The sequence below is a fragment of the Plecotus auritus genome (assembly GCF_963455305.1).
Source record: "Plecotus auritus genome assembly, chromosome: 1".
NCBI classification, from domain to species: domain Eukaryota; kingdom Metazoa; phylum Chordata; class Mammalia; order Chiroptera; family Vespertilionidae; genus Plecotus; species Plecotus auritus.
Window position 1 is genome coordinate 27251574 of NC_137770.1, and position 20795 is coordinate 27272368.

Genomic DNA, 20795 nt, shown 5'->3' on the forward strand with positions numbered 1-20795 from the left:
ATTTTAAAATTGTTTTCATCATGTATTCATTTCCCTACCTATAAGAATGGTATTAGCTTTATGCTTTTGCCTACCTTATTGAGTCAAAAGAGAAGATATGTATAAAATAGAGGTCAGAGACATTACGTGTCTTATTTTATCTATCATCTATCTATCTATCTATCTATCTATCTATCTATCTAAAGAGAGAGGGAGAGAGATATAGAAAAATCAGTGATGAGAATCATTGATTGGCTGCCTCCTGTATGTCCCCCACTGGGGATCGAACCCATAACCCAGGCATGTGCCCTTGACTGGAATAAAACCTGGGCCCTTTTGGTCTGCAGGCCAATGCTCTATCTATTGAGCCAAACTGGCTCGGGCTTATGTGACTTATTTAAAGTCATATAGTTTGAAAGTGGCAGTCAGATTTTTAGCACAGTAATTCTGACTTCAAGTGCAGTGTTTTATCACTGTATTACAGCCCTAGTGGAGATATGGTGTACAGAGCAAAAGAACTATAGGAGAAAAAGTATATATGTATTATCAAATCATCTGTTAGTTTTTGCCATGATACCATAGTCTTTTTTTTTTTAACATGCCTTTGAAGTTTACTCCCCCTCCCAACAAGTTAGTGGCAGAGAGTAGTAGGGTAGAATTTTAAATGAACAGAAGAATGGATTCTGAGATGGATAGGAGAATACTGATAATAAAAGAGAAAATTATAGAAAAAGTATTTTTAAAATTATACTGTAGAACTAGAACTGTGTCATAGATAATACTGGAATATAGGAAGATACAAGCAGAAACAAATATTAAAGAATAGAAATATTTATTATTAGTTCAGTGGCTTTTTGTCTCTAAGCAAGGTTTTTTTCATCCTTAAGGTAGAGTTCTCTGAAGGTCTCAAGGATGGAGCTGATTTGGGCCACACATACACATACCCCACTCCAGTAGATTTGATTCTTATTAATGAACTAGTTGCCCGGTGCACAAAATTTGTTCACGGGGCAGGGGGGGGTGCGGTTCCCTCAGCCCAGCCTGCACCCTCTCCAATTGGGGACCCCTTGGGGGATGTCCAACCGCCGGCTTAGGCCTGATCCCTGGGACCGCTGTCTCCTAACCGCTTACCTGCCTGCCTGCCCTCCCCTGCCGACTTGATCTTGCCCCCAGTGGCCCTCTCCTGCCAGCCTGATTGCCCCTAATGGCCTCTGCTTTGGCCCCCACCACCATGGCTTTGTCCAGAAGGAAGTCGGACGTCTGGAAGATGGCCAGTTGACCTGGTCTAATTAGCATATTACCCTTTTAGTAGTATAGGTAGATTATATAGGATAGGATTGCTTAAATGGGGGGGAGGGAGTCTTTTTCATCAGGAGAAGATGCTCTTGGCAGACAAAAATACATTATCCCTGTATCTGGACTGATAGCCAGCCATATGCACTATACTGCCAAACTGGTCATTAAAAAATTGAACCACTTTCTTACACCTTACACCAAACAGCTGTTGCCCTTAAAACCCCTCCTCAGCCCCCACCTTAGGTTCTGCCTTCGCAGTTCACCCAGATTAGGTTCTGATTGGTCGGTTTCTATGCCAGTCAGCACCAAAAGCTCCGCCTCCTAGGCAGCCATTGGCTCCTCACACTTCACCCTGATTTGGTTCTGATTGGTCAGTTTCTATGCCAGTCAGCATCAAAAGCTCCGCCTCCTAGGCAGCCATTGGCTCCTCACACTTTGCCCAGATTTGGTTCTGATTGGTCAGTTTCTATGCCAAGTCAGCATCTCCGGGCCTATCAACGGGCCTAATCAGAGAGGCAGGGCTGATCAGCAGCCCCAGCAGAGGCCCGAGAGAAAGAGGCACGGCTGCTGGCCAGGCCCCTAGAGAAAGAGAGAGGCTACAGATCAGACCCTCCTTCTTTCTCCAGGCCTCTCTGCGGGCCTGATCGGCAGCCCCCTTGGCAATCAATGCTGGGTCGCAGTGCCCACTGCAGCAGCAGTCAGTGCTGGGTCGCCATGGCAACCCAGCACTGACTTTCGGTCGGTTGACCTGCAGTCGTTTTGGATGTTACGGACCCTGGGTTTTTATATATTAGGATGGGCCATTATTAGCTTACTAGCTCCAGAATGATTCCAGGATTCACAAAGGTATCCTAGTCATCTTGGGGACTTTTCAGACAGCTAAATTCTGGGAACTGAGTTAGAATTGAATGAATGGATGGAAGTTAGTTGGGCCATGTAGCAAATGAGCTACCTTGTTATCTTCAACTGCTTTATGTATAAATGAAAAAAACCAACACCCTCTCATATTTCTTCATGGTTTTGTTGGTCTTGAAAACAATCTCTCAGTTTTTTACTGTATATTCTGCTAACTTTATGACATTTTGTCAAGAAGTAAGTACATTCAAAAACAAAATATAATAAAAGAGAACTTGTTAATTGGTCATGATGATGGGACTATTTTTTCTCTAAATAGCCATTGCATATTTTGACATTTATCTAATAATAGAGGAATATGCAAATTAACCGGGACGCCATAACGTCACAACTAAACAGCAGGGACCTGAGGCTGCCTGGCCGGGGGCGAGGGATCTCAGCCCACGCCCCCCGCCCTGCAGGGCTTGATGGGGAACATCAGGCCATGCTCCCCACCCCGGCGCCGGGCCGGGAGACCTCAGGCCGTGCCCAGTGCTGGGCCAGGGGACCTCATGCCGTGCCCCCTGCCTGGTGGGGCTTGACAGGAGACCTGAGACTGCACCCCTCACCTGGCGCCCGGCCGGGGGACCTGAGGCTGCGCCCCCCGTCCAGAGGAGCTTGACAGGGGTGGCGCCGGCCAGGTCTGGGTCTCCTGCGAAGCTTGTGCAAGTAGTAGGTAGGGACTTGACTCTAGGTCCCTTGGTGCACCTCAGACTCTGACAGGAGGGAGATTTTCATATACATTTTACTAATTTTCTTTTATCTCTGACACTTCTATTATAGAGAAAGGGCAAATAGCAATATTAAAATATTTCCTTTAATTAATTCCCTTTTAATGTGCACAAATTTTGTGCACTGGGCCACTAGTTCAGATATAAAAATTTTTACTCATTTAAATTTGATTTTATCTACTTTTTAATATCTGGCAGTGGAGAAGAGAGTGGTTAGCTTTTTGACTGAGAGAAACTCCTTTTCTTAACAAAAATAAGTCTCAGTGCATTTCTTTCAGTTTTATTTATTTACTTATTTATTTATTTTTAAAACTATATTTTATTGATTTTTCACAGAGAGGAAGGGAGAGGGATAGAGAGTCAGAAACATCGATGAGAGAGAGACATCGATCAGCTGCCTCCTGCACACTCCCCACTGGGGATGTGCCCGCAACCAAGGTACATGCCCTTGACCGGAATCGAACCTGGGACCCTTCAGTCCGCAGGCCAACGCTCTATCCACTGAGCCAAACCGGTCAGGGCATCTTTAAGTTTTAAGTAAAGATGAATGAGTTTCTATTTCCTGGAATTTATATTATATCTGGAATTTTCTATATTTTTTACTATTTTGCTTTTTAACAGTGCAATATGGTAAAGTGAATGTCAGCTTATTTTATAACAATGTGAAAATTGGTCACAACACATTGTTTTGGTTTTTTTATGTAATTTATTTCTAGTGATTGTGTTCTATAGTTACCTCAATTAGTGATCTGGTTTGTAAGCTTTACATTTTATTCTTCTAGGATTTGTCAAAATCCTTGGAATTTTCTGGAAAACAAATCCAATACATTTAAAAATTTTTTTTATTTGAATCACTTTCTTAATAGGGGATATTAATCTTGCCCCTGCAGGAACTTTTGATCTGATGTGAAATACATTAACTGGCTGAATGTGTATCTGTCGAGTTTCTTCTTTAATATTTGATTTACAGATGATTAAAAACATAAAATTGAGTTGTTGGACTCAAAATAGACAGTACTGATTTTTTAAAGAAATAATAACTTACTAATGTGTATCATTTATTATTATAAACTTCTACCAGATTTTCTTTCTGCTATAATACAATCATTAAAATTTTAAAGTTATTTATGACTTAAAAATTTTTTTTTTCTCATGGGAAGTCATAGTTTACAAGGGAGATGTTTTCCAGAATTTTAGTTTTAGTGGTAAGGTTTCTTCTATTAGAATTCTTAACAAAACATCTGATAGATTGTGTGTCCTTTATTACCTTTAAAAAGAAAAAATATAATCTCAGTGGTTAGAATTTGGCTGAGCACTTATCATAGTCCAAACAAAATCTTTGTGGGTTGCTAGATACTGAAGACCTTAAAAACTCTAGACTTCACCATATAGAACACATTTTGAAGTGGAATCTTCTGTATTTTTGTTTCGTTTTGTGTTCTGTCAGAATTTTCTGGTAGTATTTAGTTAAGATGCAGGGATTTTCTTCTAGAGATCAGGCAGCCTGTTCTTCTCTTAGGAGAGTTATTCAGTCTTTTTTATTTGTGGTATGTGCTTACCAGGCAGAGTAGCCACTGTTTCTAGTAAGAAAACCTATTGCCAAACACCCACTAGAGCAGAAAACTGACCTACTTAATGCTGACAAGTTAAAAAAAAAAGTCTGTGGAATTGTACCAGCATTGGATCAACTTCTCTTATGGTGGATAGGGTGTTGGTAGAAAAGAGGATAAGAAAGGATAGTGAACTGCTGCAGGGGAGTAGCACAGTAAAAGAATATTTAAATGACTGAATGATTTGATTAAAAGCTATTCATTTGGTAAAACTTGAAGGCCTCTACAATGCAGCAGTTCTCAAACCACTTTAAACTTAAAAAAAAAAAAATAGGAAATTCCTAGGGCTTTCATACTAATAATCTAGAAAAGCCCTCTAGTTAAGGTTGTTAGCCATTATTTCATGAATAATTATTTTTTGCAGGATCTGGTAAATTTATTAAAATTTTTTTTCAGTTTATTATTTTATCAGAATAGTACATTTTAGAATTTTTAGATATTGAAACAAAGTAAAATTTTTATTTATAGCAAGTAACTATGGGCCTTAACTTTATCAAAACTCATTGTTACCATTGTTATCCAACCTAATTTCACTATTCTCAGAAACATTAGCATCTAAATTTTAGAGCTGTGCTATCCAATACAGAAGCCACTAGCTATATGTGGCTATTTAAATTAATTAAAACAAATAAAATAAAAACTCTAGTTCCTCTGTCAAATTAACCACATTTCAAGTGCTTACTAGCCAAATGTGGCTAGTGGCTACAGATATTGAACATTTTCATCATTGCAGAAAGTTCTTTTGGATAAGATTGTTCTCAAGGCTGCCTTGTTCTAGCATGCTTTACTTGGCACTGTTAACATTTTGGGCTGAATAAATTTTCTGTTGTGGAGGCCTTCTACGATGGTTAGCAGTATTCCTGGCCTTTTTTCTCACTAGATACCGGTAGTGTTCACCCAGTTTGATAACGAAAAATGTCTTCAGATATTGCTATGTGACCCCTGAGAAGCAAAGTCAACCTTATTTGAGAACCCCTTATCTACCTACATATATTTGCTTTGTATCAGATAGTTTTTGTTTCAGAAAAAGCTTATGGCTTAAAATAAATCACATAATAGCTCATGATTATCTGGATTGGCAGTGTGGCTTGGGCTTTATTGATCTCTGGGATCTGACAGTGATTTGGCTGGGGCCAGATGCTATAGAATAACCTCACTCATATGTTTATTGGTTGGCAGGCTTTTGGCCAGCGTAGGGGTAAGGGAGTCTATTTTCTACATGGCCTTTCCAGCAGACAGATTCATTCAACTGATGGCTGAAAGTTCTAAAAGTATCAAGAAAAGATAAATCCATCTAGTCTCTGCTGACATTTCTAATGCCCTATTGGCCAAAGCAAGTCACATGACTAAACCCTCATTCAAGAGCCAGAGAAATATTCTTTTTTTATTTTTTTTTAAATATATTGATTTTTTACAGAGAGGAAGGGAGAGGGATAGAGAGTCAGAAACATCGATGAGAGAGAAACATCGATCAGCTGCCTCCTGCACAACTCCCACTGGAGATGCGCCCGCAACCAAGGTACATGCCCTTGACCGGAATCGAACCCGGGACCCCTCAGTCCACAGGCCGACACTGTATCCACTGAGCCAAACCCGTTTCGGCCAGAGAAATATTCTTGATAGGAGGAGTAGCAAAGTCACATTGTAAAGGAGTGTGCATAAGGAATGGGAGGAAGTATGGCCATATTGTACATAGATTACTGCTATTGTCTGGATAATACAAGTACCTTACAGCCCTTTCATTCCATTCATCATTTCCCTTTTATCTTCTTTTCACTTTGTTGTAATTTTATTTCGTTTTAGTTATTGAATTTTAGCCGCATATTTCCTCTTTCTAGTATTCTTGATTCTTTCTTATATTACCATGCTTTCATATGAGATTATTTTCTTCATAGATAATTCCTAATTTTTTAGTGTGAATCTACTGGTAGTTTTTTTGTCTGAAAGCATTTTTAAATTTTGTCTTTATTTTTGAAGGATATTTTTATTGGACATAGAATTTTAGGTTGGCATTTATTTTCTTTCATCATCCCATTGTCTTCTGATTCAATTGTTTTTGTTAGAGAAGCAATGCCTTTAATTTTCACCAGCTTTCAATAATGCTTCTCTGCGATTTTCTTTGTATTTTGAGATGCTTAAGTTCCATAGACCCTCTTAATCTGTAGCTTGGTGTCTTGTCAAGATATTAATTCTGCCCCACTTTTTTACTTTCTTCTGGGATTTTGGATATCTGTATGTTAGATCTTTTTCTGCATCCAATATGTTTTATGTACTTTTCTGTATTTTCCATCTTTCTCCCCCCCCCCGTACTTTATCTGCATAATTTCTGTTTTCTAGTTCATTTAGTGTCCAATCTGCTGTTGTAAGCATTTGTTTAATAATTTCATATTATGTATTTTGAAAATTCTAGAATCTTCATTTATTTATTTTTTTATAGATTCCAGTTCCCTGGTGAAATTCTCATTTTGCCATCTATTTTCCTAAACATATCAATCACATATTAAAGTCTGTGTCTGATAATTACAATATCTGGATCCCCTTTTGGTCTTTTTCTGTTGTATGCTTTCTTCCTTGACTTTTAGTCATTTGGTCCTGTCTCATAACATTCCTGGTAATTAAAAAAAATCAATGTCAGACATTGTGTATAAGAAGTTACAGAGGTTCTTGATGATGATATTGTTCTCTAGAGAGGATTTAATTTTCCTCTGGTGGTAGTTAAAAGTAGGAGCAGATGACCTTGATCCAATACAGGCTTGAGATGACTTGAGTCTTTGTTTTAAACTTCTTAAGGGCTGATTGAAATCCAGTTTCCCCTTACTCCAAGAGTGTTGTCTTTCAGAGGTATCAAATGGAATCCTGGGGTGTTTGCCAGGGCCTCTCTTCTTGGCAGGCCCTGAACTGTAATTTTTCTTTTTCTAGCACTGTGAGGCTACCAAAAGTTCTGCTTACCTTTTTTTGCTTCAAAATAGGCACTTTGGGCCTTGCACCCCCATGCAGGTTAGGATTCAGTAAATACCCTGAAGGGAAGAGCAGTACAGAAGGTCCAGGCTCACTTTGCTGTGGTTGCCTTTTCTCTGGAATCTTAGCCCCTCAAATCCTGCCTGTCTCGCTAAATCCTGAACTCTAATCTCTGTCTCTGCAGTCCTGTGAGACTGCCAAACCTCTAGTCTGCAGCTAGTTGCCTCAGAAGGAAAAAGTAATGGAGACTGTCAGACTTAACTCTGCATTTCCTTTTTCTCTGGTATTAATGGAGACTGTCAGACTTAACTCTGCATTTCCTTTTTCTCTGGTATTTTAGCTTCTCGCATGCTGGCTGCTTTCTTTGTTTGTTAATTTAGTTTTTAAATCCAGTTTTTATAGTTAAGAAAGCCAGGAGAATTGGTCTGATATAATCTACTCTGTGATAATCTATAATGGCTGTCTTTACTTTTTTTAAAAAAATATATTTTTATTGACTTCAGAGAGGAAGGGAGAGGGAGAGAGAGATGAGAGATAATCATTGGTAGGCTGCTTCCTGCATGCCCCCTACTGGGGATCAAGCCTGCAATCTGGGCATGTGCCCTGATAGGGAATTGAACCATGACCTCCTGGTTCATAGGTCAATGCTCAACCATTGAGCCACACTGGCTGCCTTTACTTATTATTAAATACTAGAGGCCTGGTGTACAAAATTCGTGTACTCAGGGAGGTCCCTCAGCCCTGCCTGTACCCTCTTGCAGTCCAGAAGCCCTTGGAGGATGTCCGACTGATGGCTTAGGCCCGCTTGCAGGTCTAAGCCATCAGTCAGACATCCTTAGCGCTGCTGCGGAGGTGGGGAGGTTCCTGCCACTGCCGTTGCACTCGCCAGCCGTGAGCCCGGGTTCTGGCATAGCGGCATTCCCCCTATGGGAGCACACTGACCACCAGGGGCAGCTCCTGCATTGAGCGTCTGCCCCCTGGTGGTCAGTTCACATAATAGTGACTGGTCATTCTGCTGTTGGGCCGAAACCAGCTCTCCAACATCCCCTGAGGCGTCCTGGATTGTAAGAGAGCGCAGGCCAGGCTGAGGGACCCCACCAGTGCATGATCGGGGCCGGGGAGGGACGTGGGAGGTTGGCCAGCCAGGGAGGGATCGTGGGAGGGCTCAAGGGCGTGTCTGGCCCATCTTGTTCAGCCCCAATAAGCCGGACCCCAGCAGCAAACTAACCTACCGGTCGACTGTCTGCCCCCTGGTCAGTGCACATCATAGCAAGCATTGAGCGGCCTTAGCATATCTTTAGCATATTACGCTTTGATTGGCTGAATGGATGACTGGATGACTGGACACTTAGCATGTTAGGCTTTTATTATATAGTATTTATTAAATATTAATAATTTATAATAAGAATTATAAATAATTTAAAGCATTATTAATTATTGCAATGAACTTGACATATAAGGATCCTGCCCTCATGCAGCTTATATTCTTATAGGGAAGAGAGGTACTAAGTACATATCCTATATAATAAAAGCCTAATATGCAAATTGTGTCCTTGACCGGGATTTCGACTGGGAGTTGGACCAGGAGTTTGACCAGGGGGTGGGGCCGGCGGCAGCGGCAGCAGGTGGCAGCGGGAAAGGAGGCGCCCTTGGCTGGCAGTAGCTAGGGACCCTACCTGTGCATGAATTTTGTGTACTGAGCCTGTAGTTTATTTATATTGTGATAAGTAAAGAATTGTGGGGTATTATGAGCTTATTACAGAAATTAGTTCAAGTGAGAGGAGATAGTCAAGTACAGTTACCTTGAAGAAGTGATATTTGAGCATAGCTCTGAAGGATGAATGGAATTAACTTAGAGAAAAGTAAGAGGTTCTAGAACTATGTTTTAGCAACTTTTAGGAGAAAAGAAGCATGGAAGGTTTAAGGCAGGGGTCCTTAAACTACAGCCCGCGGGCCACATGCGACCCGCTGAGGACATTTATCCGGTCCGCCGGGTGCCGCTGCCTGTCCTGCTTAGCAGCGGACTCGTCCCGGGCCCACAGTGCGCATAGGAATTTGTTCATAGTTTTTTTTAAAAAACTATAGTCTGGCCCTCCAACTGTCTGAGGGACAGTGAACTGGCCCCCTGTTTAAAAAGTTTGAGGACCCCTGGTTTAAGGCATCCAAGAAGGCCAGTGTGGATGGTCTGCCTGATAGGCATTGGCTAAATCAGTGGTCGGCAAACTAATTAGTCAACAGAGCCAAATATCAACAGTACAAAGATTGAAATTTCTTTTGAGAGCCGAAGACCGACTTCTGCGCATGGGTCACGAAGTTTCAATTGCACTGTACGTGCGCGCCCGCATGTGATATTGTGGAAGAGCCACACTCAAGGGGCCAAAGAGCTGCATGTGGCTCGCGAGCCGCAGTTTGCCGACCACTGGGCTAAATTATGCCAAGCTTTGTAAGCCTTATTAAGGATTTTCTTATCTCTTTTCCTGTATCTTCCAATTCTGATCAGATCATTAGTCTGATTCTAATTTACCTTCTGTCCCAAGACAGTTAACTTTTTTAATCTAGTTATTTATTCAATACAAATGTTAGGTGCCTTTTGTAGGCAAGGCTTTAAATTAGGTACTAAGGTTGATTAATGACAATATGAAGCATTGGCTTTAGATTCAGTTAAACCTGAGTTTAAATGTCAGCCTATTTTTTTTTAAATATATTTTATTGATTTTTTACAGAGAGGAAAGGAGAAGGATAGAGAGTTAGAAACATCGATGAGAGAGAAACATCGATCAGCTGCCTTCTGCACACCTCCTACTGGGGATGTGCCCGCAACCCAGGTACATGCCCTTGACCGGAATTGAACCCGGGACCCTTCAGTCCGTAGGCCGACGCTCTATCCACTGAGCCAAACCAGTTAGGGCTAAATGTCAGCCTATTTATTAGCTGTGTAATTTTTAAAAAAATATATTTTATTGATTTTTTTACAGAGAGGAAGGGAGAGGGACAGAGAGTTAGAAACATCGATGAGAGAGGAACATCAATCAGCTGCCTCCTGCACACCCCCGACTGGGGATGTGCCCGCAACCAAGGTACAGACCTTGACTGGAATCGAACCTGGGACCCTTCAGTCCGCAGGCCAGTGCTCTATCCACTGAGCAAAACCAGTCAGGGCTAGCTGTGTAATTTTGCATCAGTTACTTAATATCTTTGAACCTGAATTTTCTTATGTGTTAAATACTACTAAAGGAAGTAATAATAGAAGGATTAAGTTAGCTAATTGGTAAATATATTAAGTTAGCTAATTGGTAAATAGAAGGATTAAGTTAGCTAATTGGTAAATATATTCATAAATAAAAACTCATGCACTGGATGGGGGGTCCCTCAGCCTGGCCTGCCCCCTCTCATAGTCTGGGAGCCCTCAGGGGTGGGAGGTGACCCGGCGATCAGGGGAAGGCGACGCCCCATCACATCTCTGCTACTGCCACTGCCGGCAGCACAAGCCTCGGCTGGCCCTGGTTACCTGAGCCTCGGGCGGCCCTGGGCAGCTGGGCAGCCGCCATCCGAGGCTTGCCTGTGCCTCAGGCCAGCCCTGGGTGGCTGGGGAGCTGAGGAGACTGGGAGACTCTGGAGGCAGGCGCACGGAGTGGTCAGGCCCACCTGGGGGCAGGCCTGGCCTTGCCGTGCGCCTGCTGCCTCAGCGGGGCTGAGGAGACTAGGCGCCACCATCTTGTGGCTGTGGGCACCGCCATCTTTGAGGGCGTGGCAATTAGCATATTCCCTCCTTATTGGCTGTGGGCGCCATCGTCTTTGAGGGTGGTGCAGTCATTTAGCATATTCCCTCCTTATTGGCTGTGGGACCTGCCATCTTTGTGATGGTGTGAGGGTCAATTAGCATATCCCCTCTTTATTAGATAGGATGAATTCTACTCTCAGGATGCCTAAGTTCTATGACATATGACATACACCAATAGTTATAATACATAAAAGGTAATAAATGTTATAAGAAATGGGAAAAAAAGTAGTGATACAGAGGAAGGAGATGTTACATTCAGACTTGGAGATTTGGACTGTTTAATGGTGAATATAATATGTTCGTTAGACTTGAAGCTAGCCATTTTCAACAGTTAGACATATAACTACACCATTCATAAACATTTACATTTTATCAGACTGAACAACCAAACTCCTGATTTGCTCTCCTTCTATCATCTGCATCTTGGTAAATGGCAACTCCATTCTTTTGATTGCTCAGCCAGCAGCCTCAATTAAAGATTATCTTTCACTCTTCACTTTCTCTGTATACATCCAATTCATTAACAAAATCCTGTCAGCTCCACTCTTAAGATATATCCAGAACCCTACCATTTTGGAAAGGTCCTGAAAAAAAGCAATGGATTATTGTAAATTTATTCATTTGATGATTTCTGTTGGCAACTGCTGCTCCAAATGTGGTCTCTACTGGAGCTTGGGGCACAAATAAAAAGTGGACTATCTAATCTACCTCTACTGCTGTCACTCTGGTTCAAACCACTATCACCTCTCACCTAGATTAGTTTAATAGCCTCATAATTAAACTAATTATGACCTATACTAGAGGCCCGGTGCATGAAAATTTGTGCACTGGAGGGGGGGCCCCTCAGCCCGGCCTGCTCCCTCTCACAGTCCTGGAGCCCTCACGGGATGTCCTATTGACGGCTTAGGCCCACTCCCCCAGGGGAGCGGGCCTAAGCCACAGTCTGGACACCCTCTGTGGGAGGCGACAAGTCTGATCAGGGAAGGCGCCACCCCCATCATCCCGCTGCTGCCACTGCCAGCTGCAGGGGCTGCAAGGCCTGAGCCCTGGGCCTTGCAGCTGCCTGAGTCCGCAGCTGCTAGGGCTCACGGCTGCCTGAGCCCATGGCTGCCATGAGCCCTGGGCCTGCAGCCACTGGGGCTGCCTGGGTCTTGCAGCTGCCTAAGCCCACGGCTGCTGTGAACCCAGCACCACGCAGCACCAGCCCCCCTGCCTGTGTTTGCTCCGGGGCCACCTGAGCCACCATGCTGTCTCGGGCAGGCCCCCTGCCTCTGTCTCCGTCTCTGCTCCGGGCCTCAGCTGCGTGCGCAACCTCCTCCTGTCTGGTTGTGACCCGTTACGGAGTCCTGGCCTAATTTGCATATTACCTTTTTATATAGAGAGATGTCTATATACTAGAGGCCCGGTGCATGAATTCGTGCATGGATGGGGGTGCTGCCGGCTGGCCAGGGGCAGGGGATGCGGGAGGTTGGCCAGCTGGCACCAACACTGATCGGGATGGGGGTGGCCGATCGGGGGCAGGGCCAGCTGGGGGAGGGGCCGCAGGTGGTTGGCAGGCTGGCCCCGCCCCTGGTCAAACTCCCAGTTGAACTCCTGGTCAAGGGGACAATTTGCATATTAGCCTTTTATTATCTATCTATATATAAAAGGCTAAGCAACCATCATATCCGAAATAACCGAACGGACTAACAAACAGGCTGTGTGGGGCAACCAGGCTGACAGGGGGTTAGTGAGAGACGACCAAACGACTCAGCAGCAGGCTGCATGGGGCGACCAGGCCGGCAGGGGGATTAGTGAGCGGCAACCAAACGACTGAACAGCAGGCTGCGTGGGGCGACCAGTTAGGGGCGACCAGGCCAGCATGGGGAGCACTAAGGGGCGACCAGGCTGGCGGGGGGGTCAGTTAGGGGCAACCAGGCCGGCAGGGGGGCCAGTTGGGGGCAACTACGCTAACAGGGGGGGCATTTGGGGGTGACCAGGCCAGCAGGGGGGGACAGGTAGGGGCGATCAGGCAGTCAGGCAGGTGAGCAGTTAGGATCCAGTGGTCCCGGATTGTGAGAGGGATGTCCTGGATTGGAGAGGGTGCAGGCTGGGCTGAGGGCACCCCTCACCCGCGCACGGATTTTGTGCACCAGGCCTCTAGTATAGGATATAAAAGCCTAAGCAACCGGTTGACTGAACAACCGGTCGACTGGTCACTATGACACACACTGACCACCAGTGGGCAGACAGTCAACACAGGAGCTACCTCTGGTGGTCAGTGCGCCCCCACAGTGAGAGCACCGCTCAGCCCGAAGCCGGGCTCACGGCTGGCAAACGCAGTGGCGGTGGCATGAGCCTCTCCTGCCTTCGCAGCAGGTAGGCACAGTGGGGCCAGGATGAGCAGGAGCTGCGCGGTGCCTGGCCCAGGCTTGGGCTCCTCCCTGGCGCCTGCCGCTTTGCGCCCTACTACCAGGCCAGGCCTGCGGGGATTGGGCTGAAACTGGCAGTCTGACATCCCCCGAGGAGTCCCAGATTGCGAGAGGGCGCAGGCCAGACTGAAGGTCCCCACCGGTGCATGAATCCGTGCACCGGGCCTCTAGTCTGTTTATAATGCAGTAGCTAAAGTGATCCTTTAAAAATATACATCTCATTATTCCTCTGCTCAGAACCCTCCAGTGGCATTCAACCATTTTACTAGGAATAGAAACCACAGTACTTGCAATATCCCATGAAACCCTATGAAGCACTTGGCTTTCTTTCTGATCTCATATCCTACCCTTCCTTCAACAAGGATGCTGTAGCCACAGTTGTAAAAAGACTGTCCTCCTCCCCCCAATTGTATTGTCTTTGCTCTTTTGTCAAAGATCAGTTAACTGTATTTATGTGGGACTTTAATTTTCGAATGAGTTAATACCCACAAAATAACTTGCTGGGATTTTGAGTGGAATTGTATTGAACCTGTAGATCAAATAGGGAAGAACTGGTATCTCGGCAATAGTAAGTATTCCTATCTATGAACATGAAATATCTCTCCATTTACTTAGTTCATCTTTGACTTTGTTCTTCAGAGTTTTGTAGTTTCTCATATAGATCTTGTACATATTTTGTTAGATTTGCCCTAAATTATACCTAAATATTTAATTTTTTAGGTGCTAATGTAAATGTTTTTAATTTCAAGTTCCACTTGTTCATTGCTGGTGTATAGGAAAGTAATTGACTTTTCTATATTAACCTTATATCCTGCAACCTTGTTATAATTGCTTATTAGTTCCAGGAGGTGTTTGTGTTTTTGTTGTTTGTTTGTTTGTTTTGGTAATTCTTTTGATTTTCTACATAGACAACCATATCATATTTGTGAACAAAGACAGTTCTATTTCTTCATTCCCAATCTGTATATCTTTTATTTTATTTTCTTGTCTTATTCCATTAGCTAGGAATGGTGAGGCCCTGACTGGTGGTTAGAATGTCGGCCTGCATACCAAAGGATCTCAGGTTTGATTCCCAGTCAAGAGCATATACCTGGGTTGCAGGTTTGATCCCTAGCCCCTGTCAGGAGGTGTGCAGGAGGCAACCAGTCTATGTGTCTCTCAATTATTGGACTGGTGATATTAATAAAAACTCACCTTGATAATAGCATTGATGAGCCAATTAACAATTATCCTATAGGATTTTTTTGTAAAATATTATTTCTATTTTTTCATTTTCAAAGAAGATTTTTATATATTTCTAAAATCATCACCTTCAAAGAAACACCTAACCTTATTACAAATAGGTATATTACTGGTAAATACAGGCATTGGTAGAAATGTGATTATTTTTAAATTATTGGATTGAGATTCTAAAGACAGCATTAGTGACTGTTTAAGTTGTTTTGACTAGTAAAATGTCAGGTATGATTGACATAATCACTCTTCAGTGGTAATGACATTTCTACCATACTTGGATGACATGTCTGTTTCTTTCTGTTTTTCTCTCATAAAAATTGCTTCCACCAATGCTGGGAATTGCTTCTTCCTGTTTTGAGCTTCTTGAATACTGCTGGTCTTAAAAAGGATATGTGTGGAATGGGATTTGTAGGAGTTGTTGTGGACAAACAACAATGTCTTATCTGTTTGTCTCTTTCTATATGTACATACAGTATTTTATATTCCAAGATCCAGTAGTTTACCTCTAGGCATTTGACTTTTATCTAGGGGAATTATTTGTTATGAATTAGAGAAGATTGTGGTTCTACAGTAGTGTATGGATCTTATAGTTTGCTGCAGTGACTTGCAGTAGTCATCTTTGTTATCTATAATAAAAAAACATAATATACCAATTAGACCTGATGTCCTTCTGGACGAAGCCAGGGCTCTGAGGGAAGCCTGGGTCCCAGGTGCTGGAGGGAAGCCGGTGCCAGCAGCCAGAGGAAGGAAGGCCTACTCTTGCATGAAATTTGTGCATTGGGCCTCTAGTCCTTCCTATATAATAAAGAGGTAATATGTAAATTAACCATCATGCCATCACAAGATGGCTGCGCCCACAGTGGAGGTGAGGTTCCCGTAACATAAGATGGCTGCACCCACAGTGGAGGTGGGGTTCCCGTAACACAAGATGGCTGCGCCCACAGCAGAGACGGGGTTCCCATAAGGAGTGATCAGCAGGGACCTGAGGCTGCGTGGAGCCAGGCCGGGGGACTTGAGGCTTCTGTGCCCCACTGCCCAGAGGGGCTTGACGAGGGACCTCAAGGCTCACCCCCCGCCCCAGTGCCGGGTTGGGGGTCCTCAGGCCACACCCTTTGCCCCGGGCCGGGGGACCTGAGGCCACGCCCCCCGCCCCAGTGCTGGCCTGGGCGACCTCAGGCTATGCCCCCTGCCCGGCGGGGCTTGAAAGGGGACCTCAAGGCATGCCCCCTGGTGCCAGGCCAGGAGACCTCAAGGCAGGCCCCCCGGTGCCAGGCCGGGAGACCTCAGGCCACGCCCCCTGCCCTGGAGCTGGCCTGGGGGACCTCAGGCTGTGCCCCCCGCCTGGTGGGGCTTGAAGGGGGACCTTAGGGCGCTCCCCCCATCATGGTGCTGGGCCAGGGGACCTCAGGCCACGCCCTTCACCCCGGGCCAGGGGACCTGGGGCTGCACCCCCCCACCTAGTGTGTGCCGGGGGTCCTGAGGCTGCACCCCCAGCCCAGCGGGGCTTGACGGGGATGGGGCCAGTCGTGTCTGGGTCTTGCGCGATTTCAAAGTGCGCATGGGTGGGCGGGGACTTGACTCTGAGTCCCGCGGCATGCCCCAAACTCTGACAGGAGGAAGATTTTTATATACATTTTACTAATTTTCTTTCATCTCTGACACTTCTATTATAGAGAAAGGGCAAATAGCAATATTAAGGTGTTTCCTTTAATTCGCTTTTAATGTGCACGAATTTCGTGCACCGGCCTACTAGTATTATAATAAAGTCCTGTTTTCTGGGGAAATTTGAGAACCTCCTCTTTTAATTTTGTTTCCTGTATTTTATTTAGTTACCATATTAGTGTAATGTAGCAATATTCATGTTACAACAATTTTGTGAGATTTGTATTATTCTCATTTTACAGATGAGGAAACTGAGGCTTGGTGAAGTTACGAAACTTGTCCAAAGTCACACAGCTTGTAAAGGGCACAACCAAGATTCAGAGACAGGTCTGTCCAACTTCAAACTCTTAATCATGGGCATGAATCTTTTAAATAACTGTGAAATATCAACCTATGATAAGTTGTATTGATACTAATATTGCTTAACTATTGTTTAACTTTTATTGATACATTTTTAATGGTGAGTTTCTTTATCCATAATTTTATATCTTTTAAATATAGTATAACATAGTAATTAAGGGTCTGAAACTCTGCATTTGAGTCTGGGCATGAGTCCCTAAATTTCTCCACTTACTTGTGTGACATTGGGAAAGTTAACAAAATTTTCTATACCTCAGTTTTCCTATCTGTAAAATGATGATAGCAGTCTTATACATCTGATAGGGTTGCTATTAAGATTCAGTGATTTAATATGTAGAAAGCACTTTTAATAGTGCCTGGTACCCAGTATTATCATCTAGCAACTAGTAAAACATGATCATTATTTCTAATTCTGTGTAGGAAATTTGGATAAAGCCAAATTTAAGAGGCAACATAAGATATCACAAAAGTTACATGAACCAAAATTAAATTTGAATAAGGTAAACCTAAAGAAAATCATACATTTGATTGAGTTCAGATCTCTTGTAATGCAAACTGAGCAACTGCTTATAGGTCTCACATGTACAAGGGTATTGTATGTATGAGAACTACAAATAGGTCCACTAGAATACTCTTTTAGTTCAGTACAATCATTGTATTATGAATGTGTTTTGTCTGTTTTCTTTTTGTAAAAGAAATTTGTATTTAGAATAGATGTATACATTTTTAGGTGGCTTTTAAGGAGATGGTGTTTTGGCAATGTTCACAGAGAATTATCAAGAACCAAAACCTTATGTGTTAGGTAAAATGTTGGCTACATTTTATCACTTCCAGGAGCGGTTATCAAAGCTTACATGTGGTGAACCAACGGGTTTGGTTGATCTTTGAACCAATGGGACATTCAATAGAACTCAGCCTGCCCTAACCGGTTTGGCTCAGTGGATAGAGCATCGACCTGCGGACTCAGTGGTCCCAGGTTCGATTTCGGTCAAGGACATGTACCTTGGTTGAGGGCACATCCCCAGTAGGAGGTGTGCAGGAGGCAGCTGATTGATGTTTCTCTCTCATCAATGTTTCTAACTCTCACTCTCTCTCCCTCTCCCTTGCTCTCTGTAAAAAATCAATAAAATATATTAAAAAAAAAAAAAAAGAACTCGGCCAAATACTGATCATGTGCTCTTCATTCACACTTGTTCAATGCAGCTGTCAATTCTGAAGTGCCATATCAGCTATTACTACAATTTGGTTAAAATAAAATTTTTACAATTAGTGATAATAAGTTTATGCCAATTGCAAAAATATCTATGAACAGGAGTAATTTGAGTCAAGTTACGCAAAAATTTAAAGACTGCTGTTAGGATATAAGGAGATCTGGCTGCAAAATCTGTTACCGCATTGATCTCCAGGGTTGATTTGGCTGATCTGGCTGGTTAGGCGAGTCTCCTTCCTTCCTCACCCATGTGTGCCCCTCCCGAAGCTGCACACTGTTGAAGATGATGACCTTCCCCAGTAGAACAGAGTACCATTCCTCTACTAGAATTTTCAAATAAGCTCTCAAAAGCTGTAATTTAAAAAATGGGACTTGTCTCATATGCGAGCCCAAGATCTCTACTGCTTTTAATCTACACATGCATTTAATTTATTCTTTTCTTTTTTTAATCCTCACCTGAGGATATATTTTTACTGATTTTAGAGAGAGAGAGAGAGGAAGGGGTAGACAGAGAAAGAGAAACATCATGTGAGAGAGAAACATTGGTCAGTTGCCTGCTATACATGCCCTGATCGGGAATGGAAACCAAACCCACAACCTTTTGGTGTATGGGATAACGCTCCAATCAATGAGTAGCCAAGGCTAATTTATTCTTTTTATCATATTGAGCCTTTCTGTCCTTAAATATGGTATATCTTTCTAGTTTTTTTATATTTAAAAATATCTTTCAGTAAAGATCTTTTCTCCATAAAGATCTCTCAAGTCTTCTCTTGGATTTAATTATTAGATACCTTATTTCTTGTTACTGTTGTAAATCATATATTTTTCCTTTTTTTCTTTCCATTTTCTGTTTGCTGCTATAAGCTTTTTTGGTATATACATCTCTGTTCAGCAACCTTACTAAAATATTTTATTAAAGTATTACAAATGCAAATTTTGTCTTCCTTTCCAGTGCTTATACCATTTTTTTTTTCTTGCCCTACTAGACTAGTTAGGACTTCCAGAACATTATTCAACGCAAGTGTTAATAGTGGGCATTCTTATGCTGCACCTAATTTTTGAATAGTGGGCATTGATATGTTTCACCATTAATAATGTTTGCTATCGATTTTTGATAGACACTCTATAGGTTAAAGACATTTCTCTTGCTAGTTGGCTAAGATTGTGTGTGTGTGTGTGTGTGTGTGTGTGTGTGTGTGTGTGTGTGTGAGAGAGAGAGAGAGAGAGAGAGAGAGAGAGAGAGAGAGAGAAGAATAAATATTGAATGTTATCAGTTGATTTTTCTGCATTTATGAGATCATATGGTTATCCTTCCTTATTCTGTTAATTCAGTGAATGACAATTACATTTTCTAATGTTGAATTACCCTTGCATTGCTGGAATGAACCCAAATTAATCATGGTGATCTTTTCTTATACATTTGGATTTAGTTTATTAGTACTTCATTTAGGATTTTTGCATCTATGTTCATGAGTGAAATTGGCCCATAATTTTTATTTCTTATGTTGTCCTGATTTGATTTTAGTATCTAGATAATGCCGACCTCAAAGAATGAGTTGAGAACTCATCTTTACCCCTCTGAAAGGATTTCTTTAAGACTGGAATGATCTGTTTCTTTCAAGTTTGGTTGAACTTCTGTTCAACTTGTCTGGACTTAGTGTTTTGGGGGAGGCATGTGGACTTTGTATTTTTGGAGAGGTATGTATTCAGTTTTCTACATGGTTTTAGGATTTCTGTTTCTAGTTAGTTTTTAGAAAGTTTTTTCTTTTTTTAAGAATCCATCTACTTTGAGTTCTTAAAGTATTTGGCATAAAGCTGTTCAAAGCATTCTTTTGTTATCTTAAATTTCTGCTAAGTAATAGTTTCCCCTCTTTTTTAAATCCTCACCCGAGGATATTTTTTCCATTGATTTCTAGAGAGAGTGAAAGGAAGGGAGAAGAGAGAAATGGAAGGGGAAGTGGGGGGGCGGGAGAGAGAGAAACACATCAATGTTGCCTCCTACACCCCTATAGGGCTGGAGAACCTGAAACCAAGGTAGGTGCCCTTGACTGGGAATCAAACCCACGATCCTTTGGACCACGGGTTGATGCACTGACCACTGGGAAACGGGCTAGGGCCAAGGACAAGATATATGAGGCCTTAAGAATAGCTGGAACCAGGGGCTTAGAATGCTAGGAGGACCTTACTTTTTGCCACACTGTCCAGGCTAAAAGACTTATCTTTTTGTTATATTTAACTTACCTTTATAAAAACACCAAGAGGCTGGCCGGCGTGGCTCAGTGGTTGAGCATCAGCCTATGAATCAGGAGGTCACGGTTCATTCCAGGTCAGGGCACATGCCTGGGTTGTGGGCTTGATCCTCAGTGAAGGGCGTGCAGGAATCAGTCAGTCGATGGTGTTTCTTTCTCATTGATGTTTCTATCTCTCTATCCCTCTCCCTTCCTCTCTGAAATCAATAAAAAATATATTTAAAAAAACATCAAGATTTTCAGTTTGGATTACTAAGACTCAACTATGAGCTGTATACAAGAGACAGACAAAATGATTTAGGAAAACTAAAAATAAAGGGATAGATGAAGGTATACAAGGCAAAATGGAAACAAGAAGAAAACAAGGGCTACTCTGTGAGCATTCTTTTCAGTAGCTTTTTCTCCCCTTCCTGATAAC

The 20795-nt window shown here is 42.8% G+C and overlaps 1 protein-coding gene across 10 annotated transcripts in view; it reads left to right on the top strand.

Annotated features, from left to right (window-relative positions):
• NUMB (NUMB endocytic adaptor protein) overlaps nucleotides 1-20795 on the top strand; it is a 158261-nt gene that overhangs the window by 60413 nt on the left and 77053 nt on the right. For 6 of the 10 annotated variants that reach the window (XM_080661124.1, XM_080661119.1, XM_080661122.1 and 3 more), the window contains one exon: nucleotides 16801-16885. The exons of the other annotated variants lie outside the window; for them this stretch is intronic. The gene's annotated coding sequence lies outside the window, so the exon portion shown is untranslated. The remainder of the gene's footprint in view (nucleotides 1-16800; nucleotides 16886-20795) is intronic. 10 annotated transcript variants of the gene reach the window in all.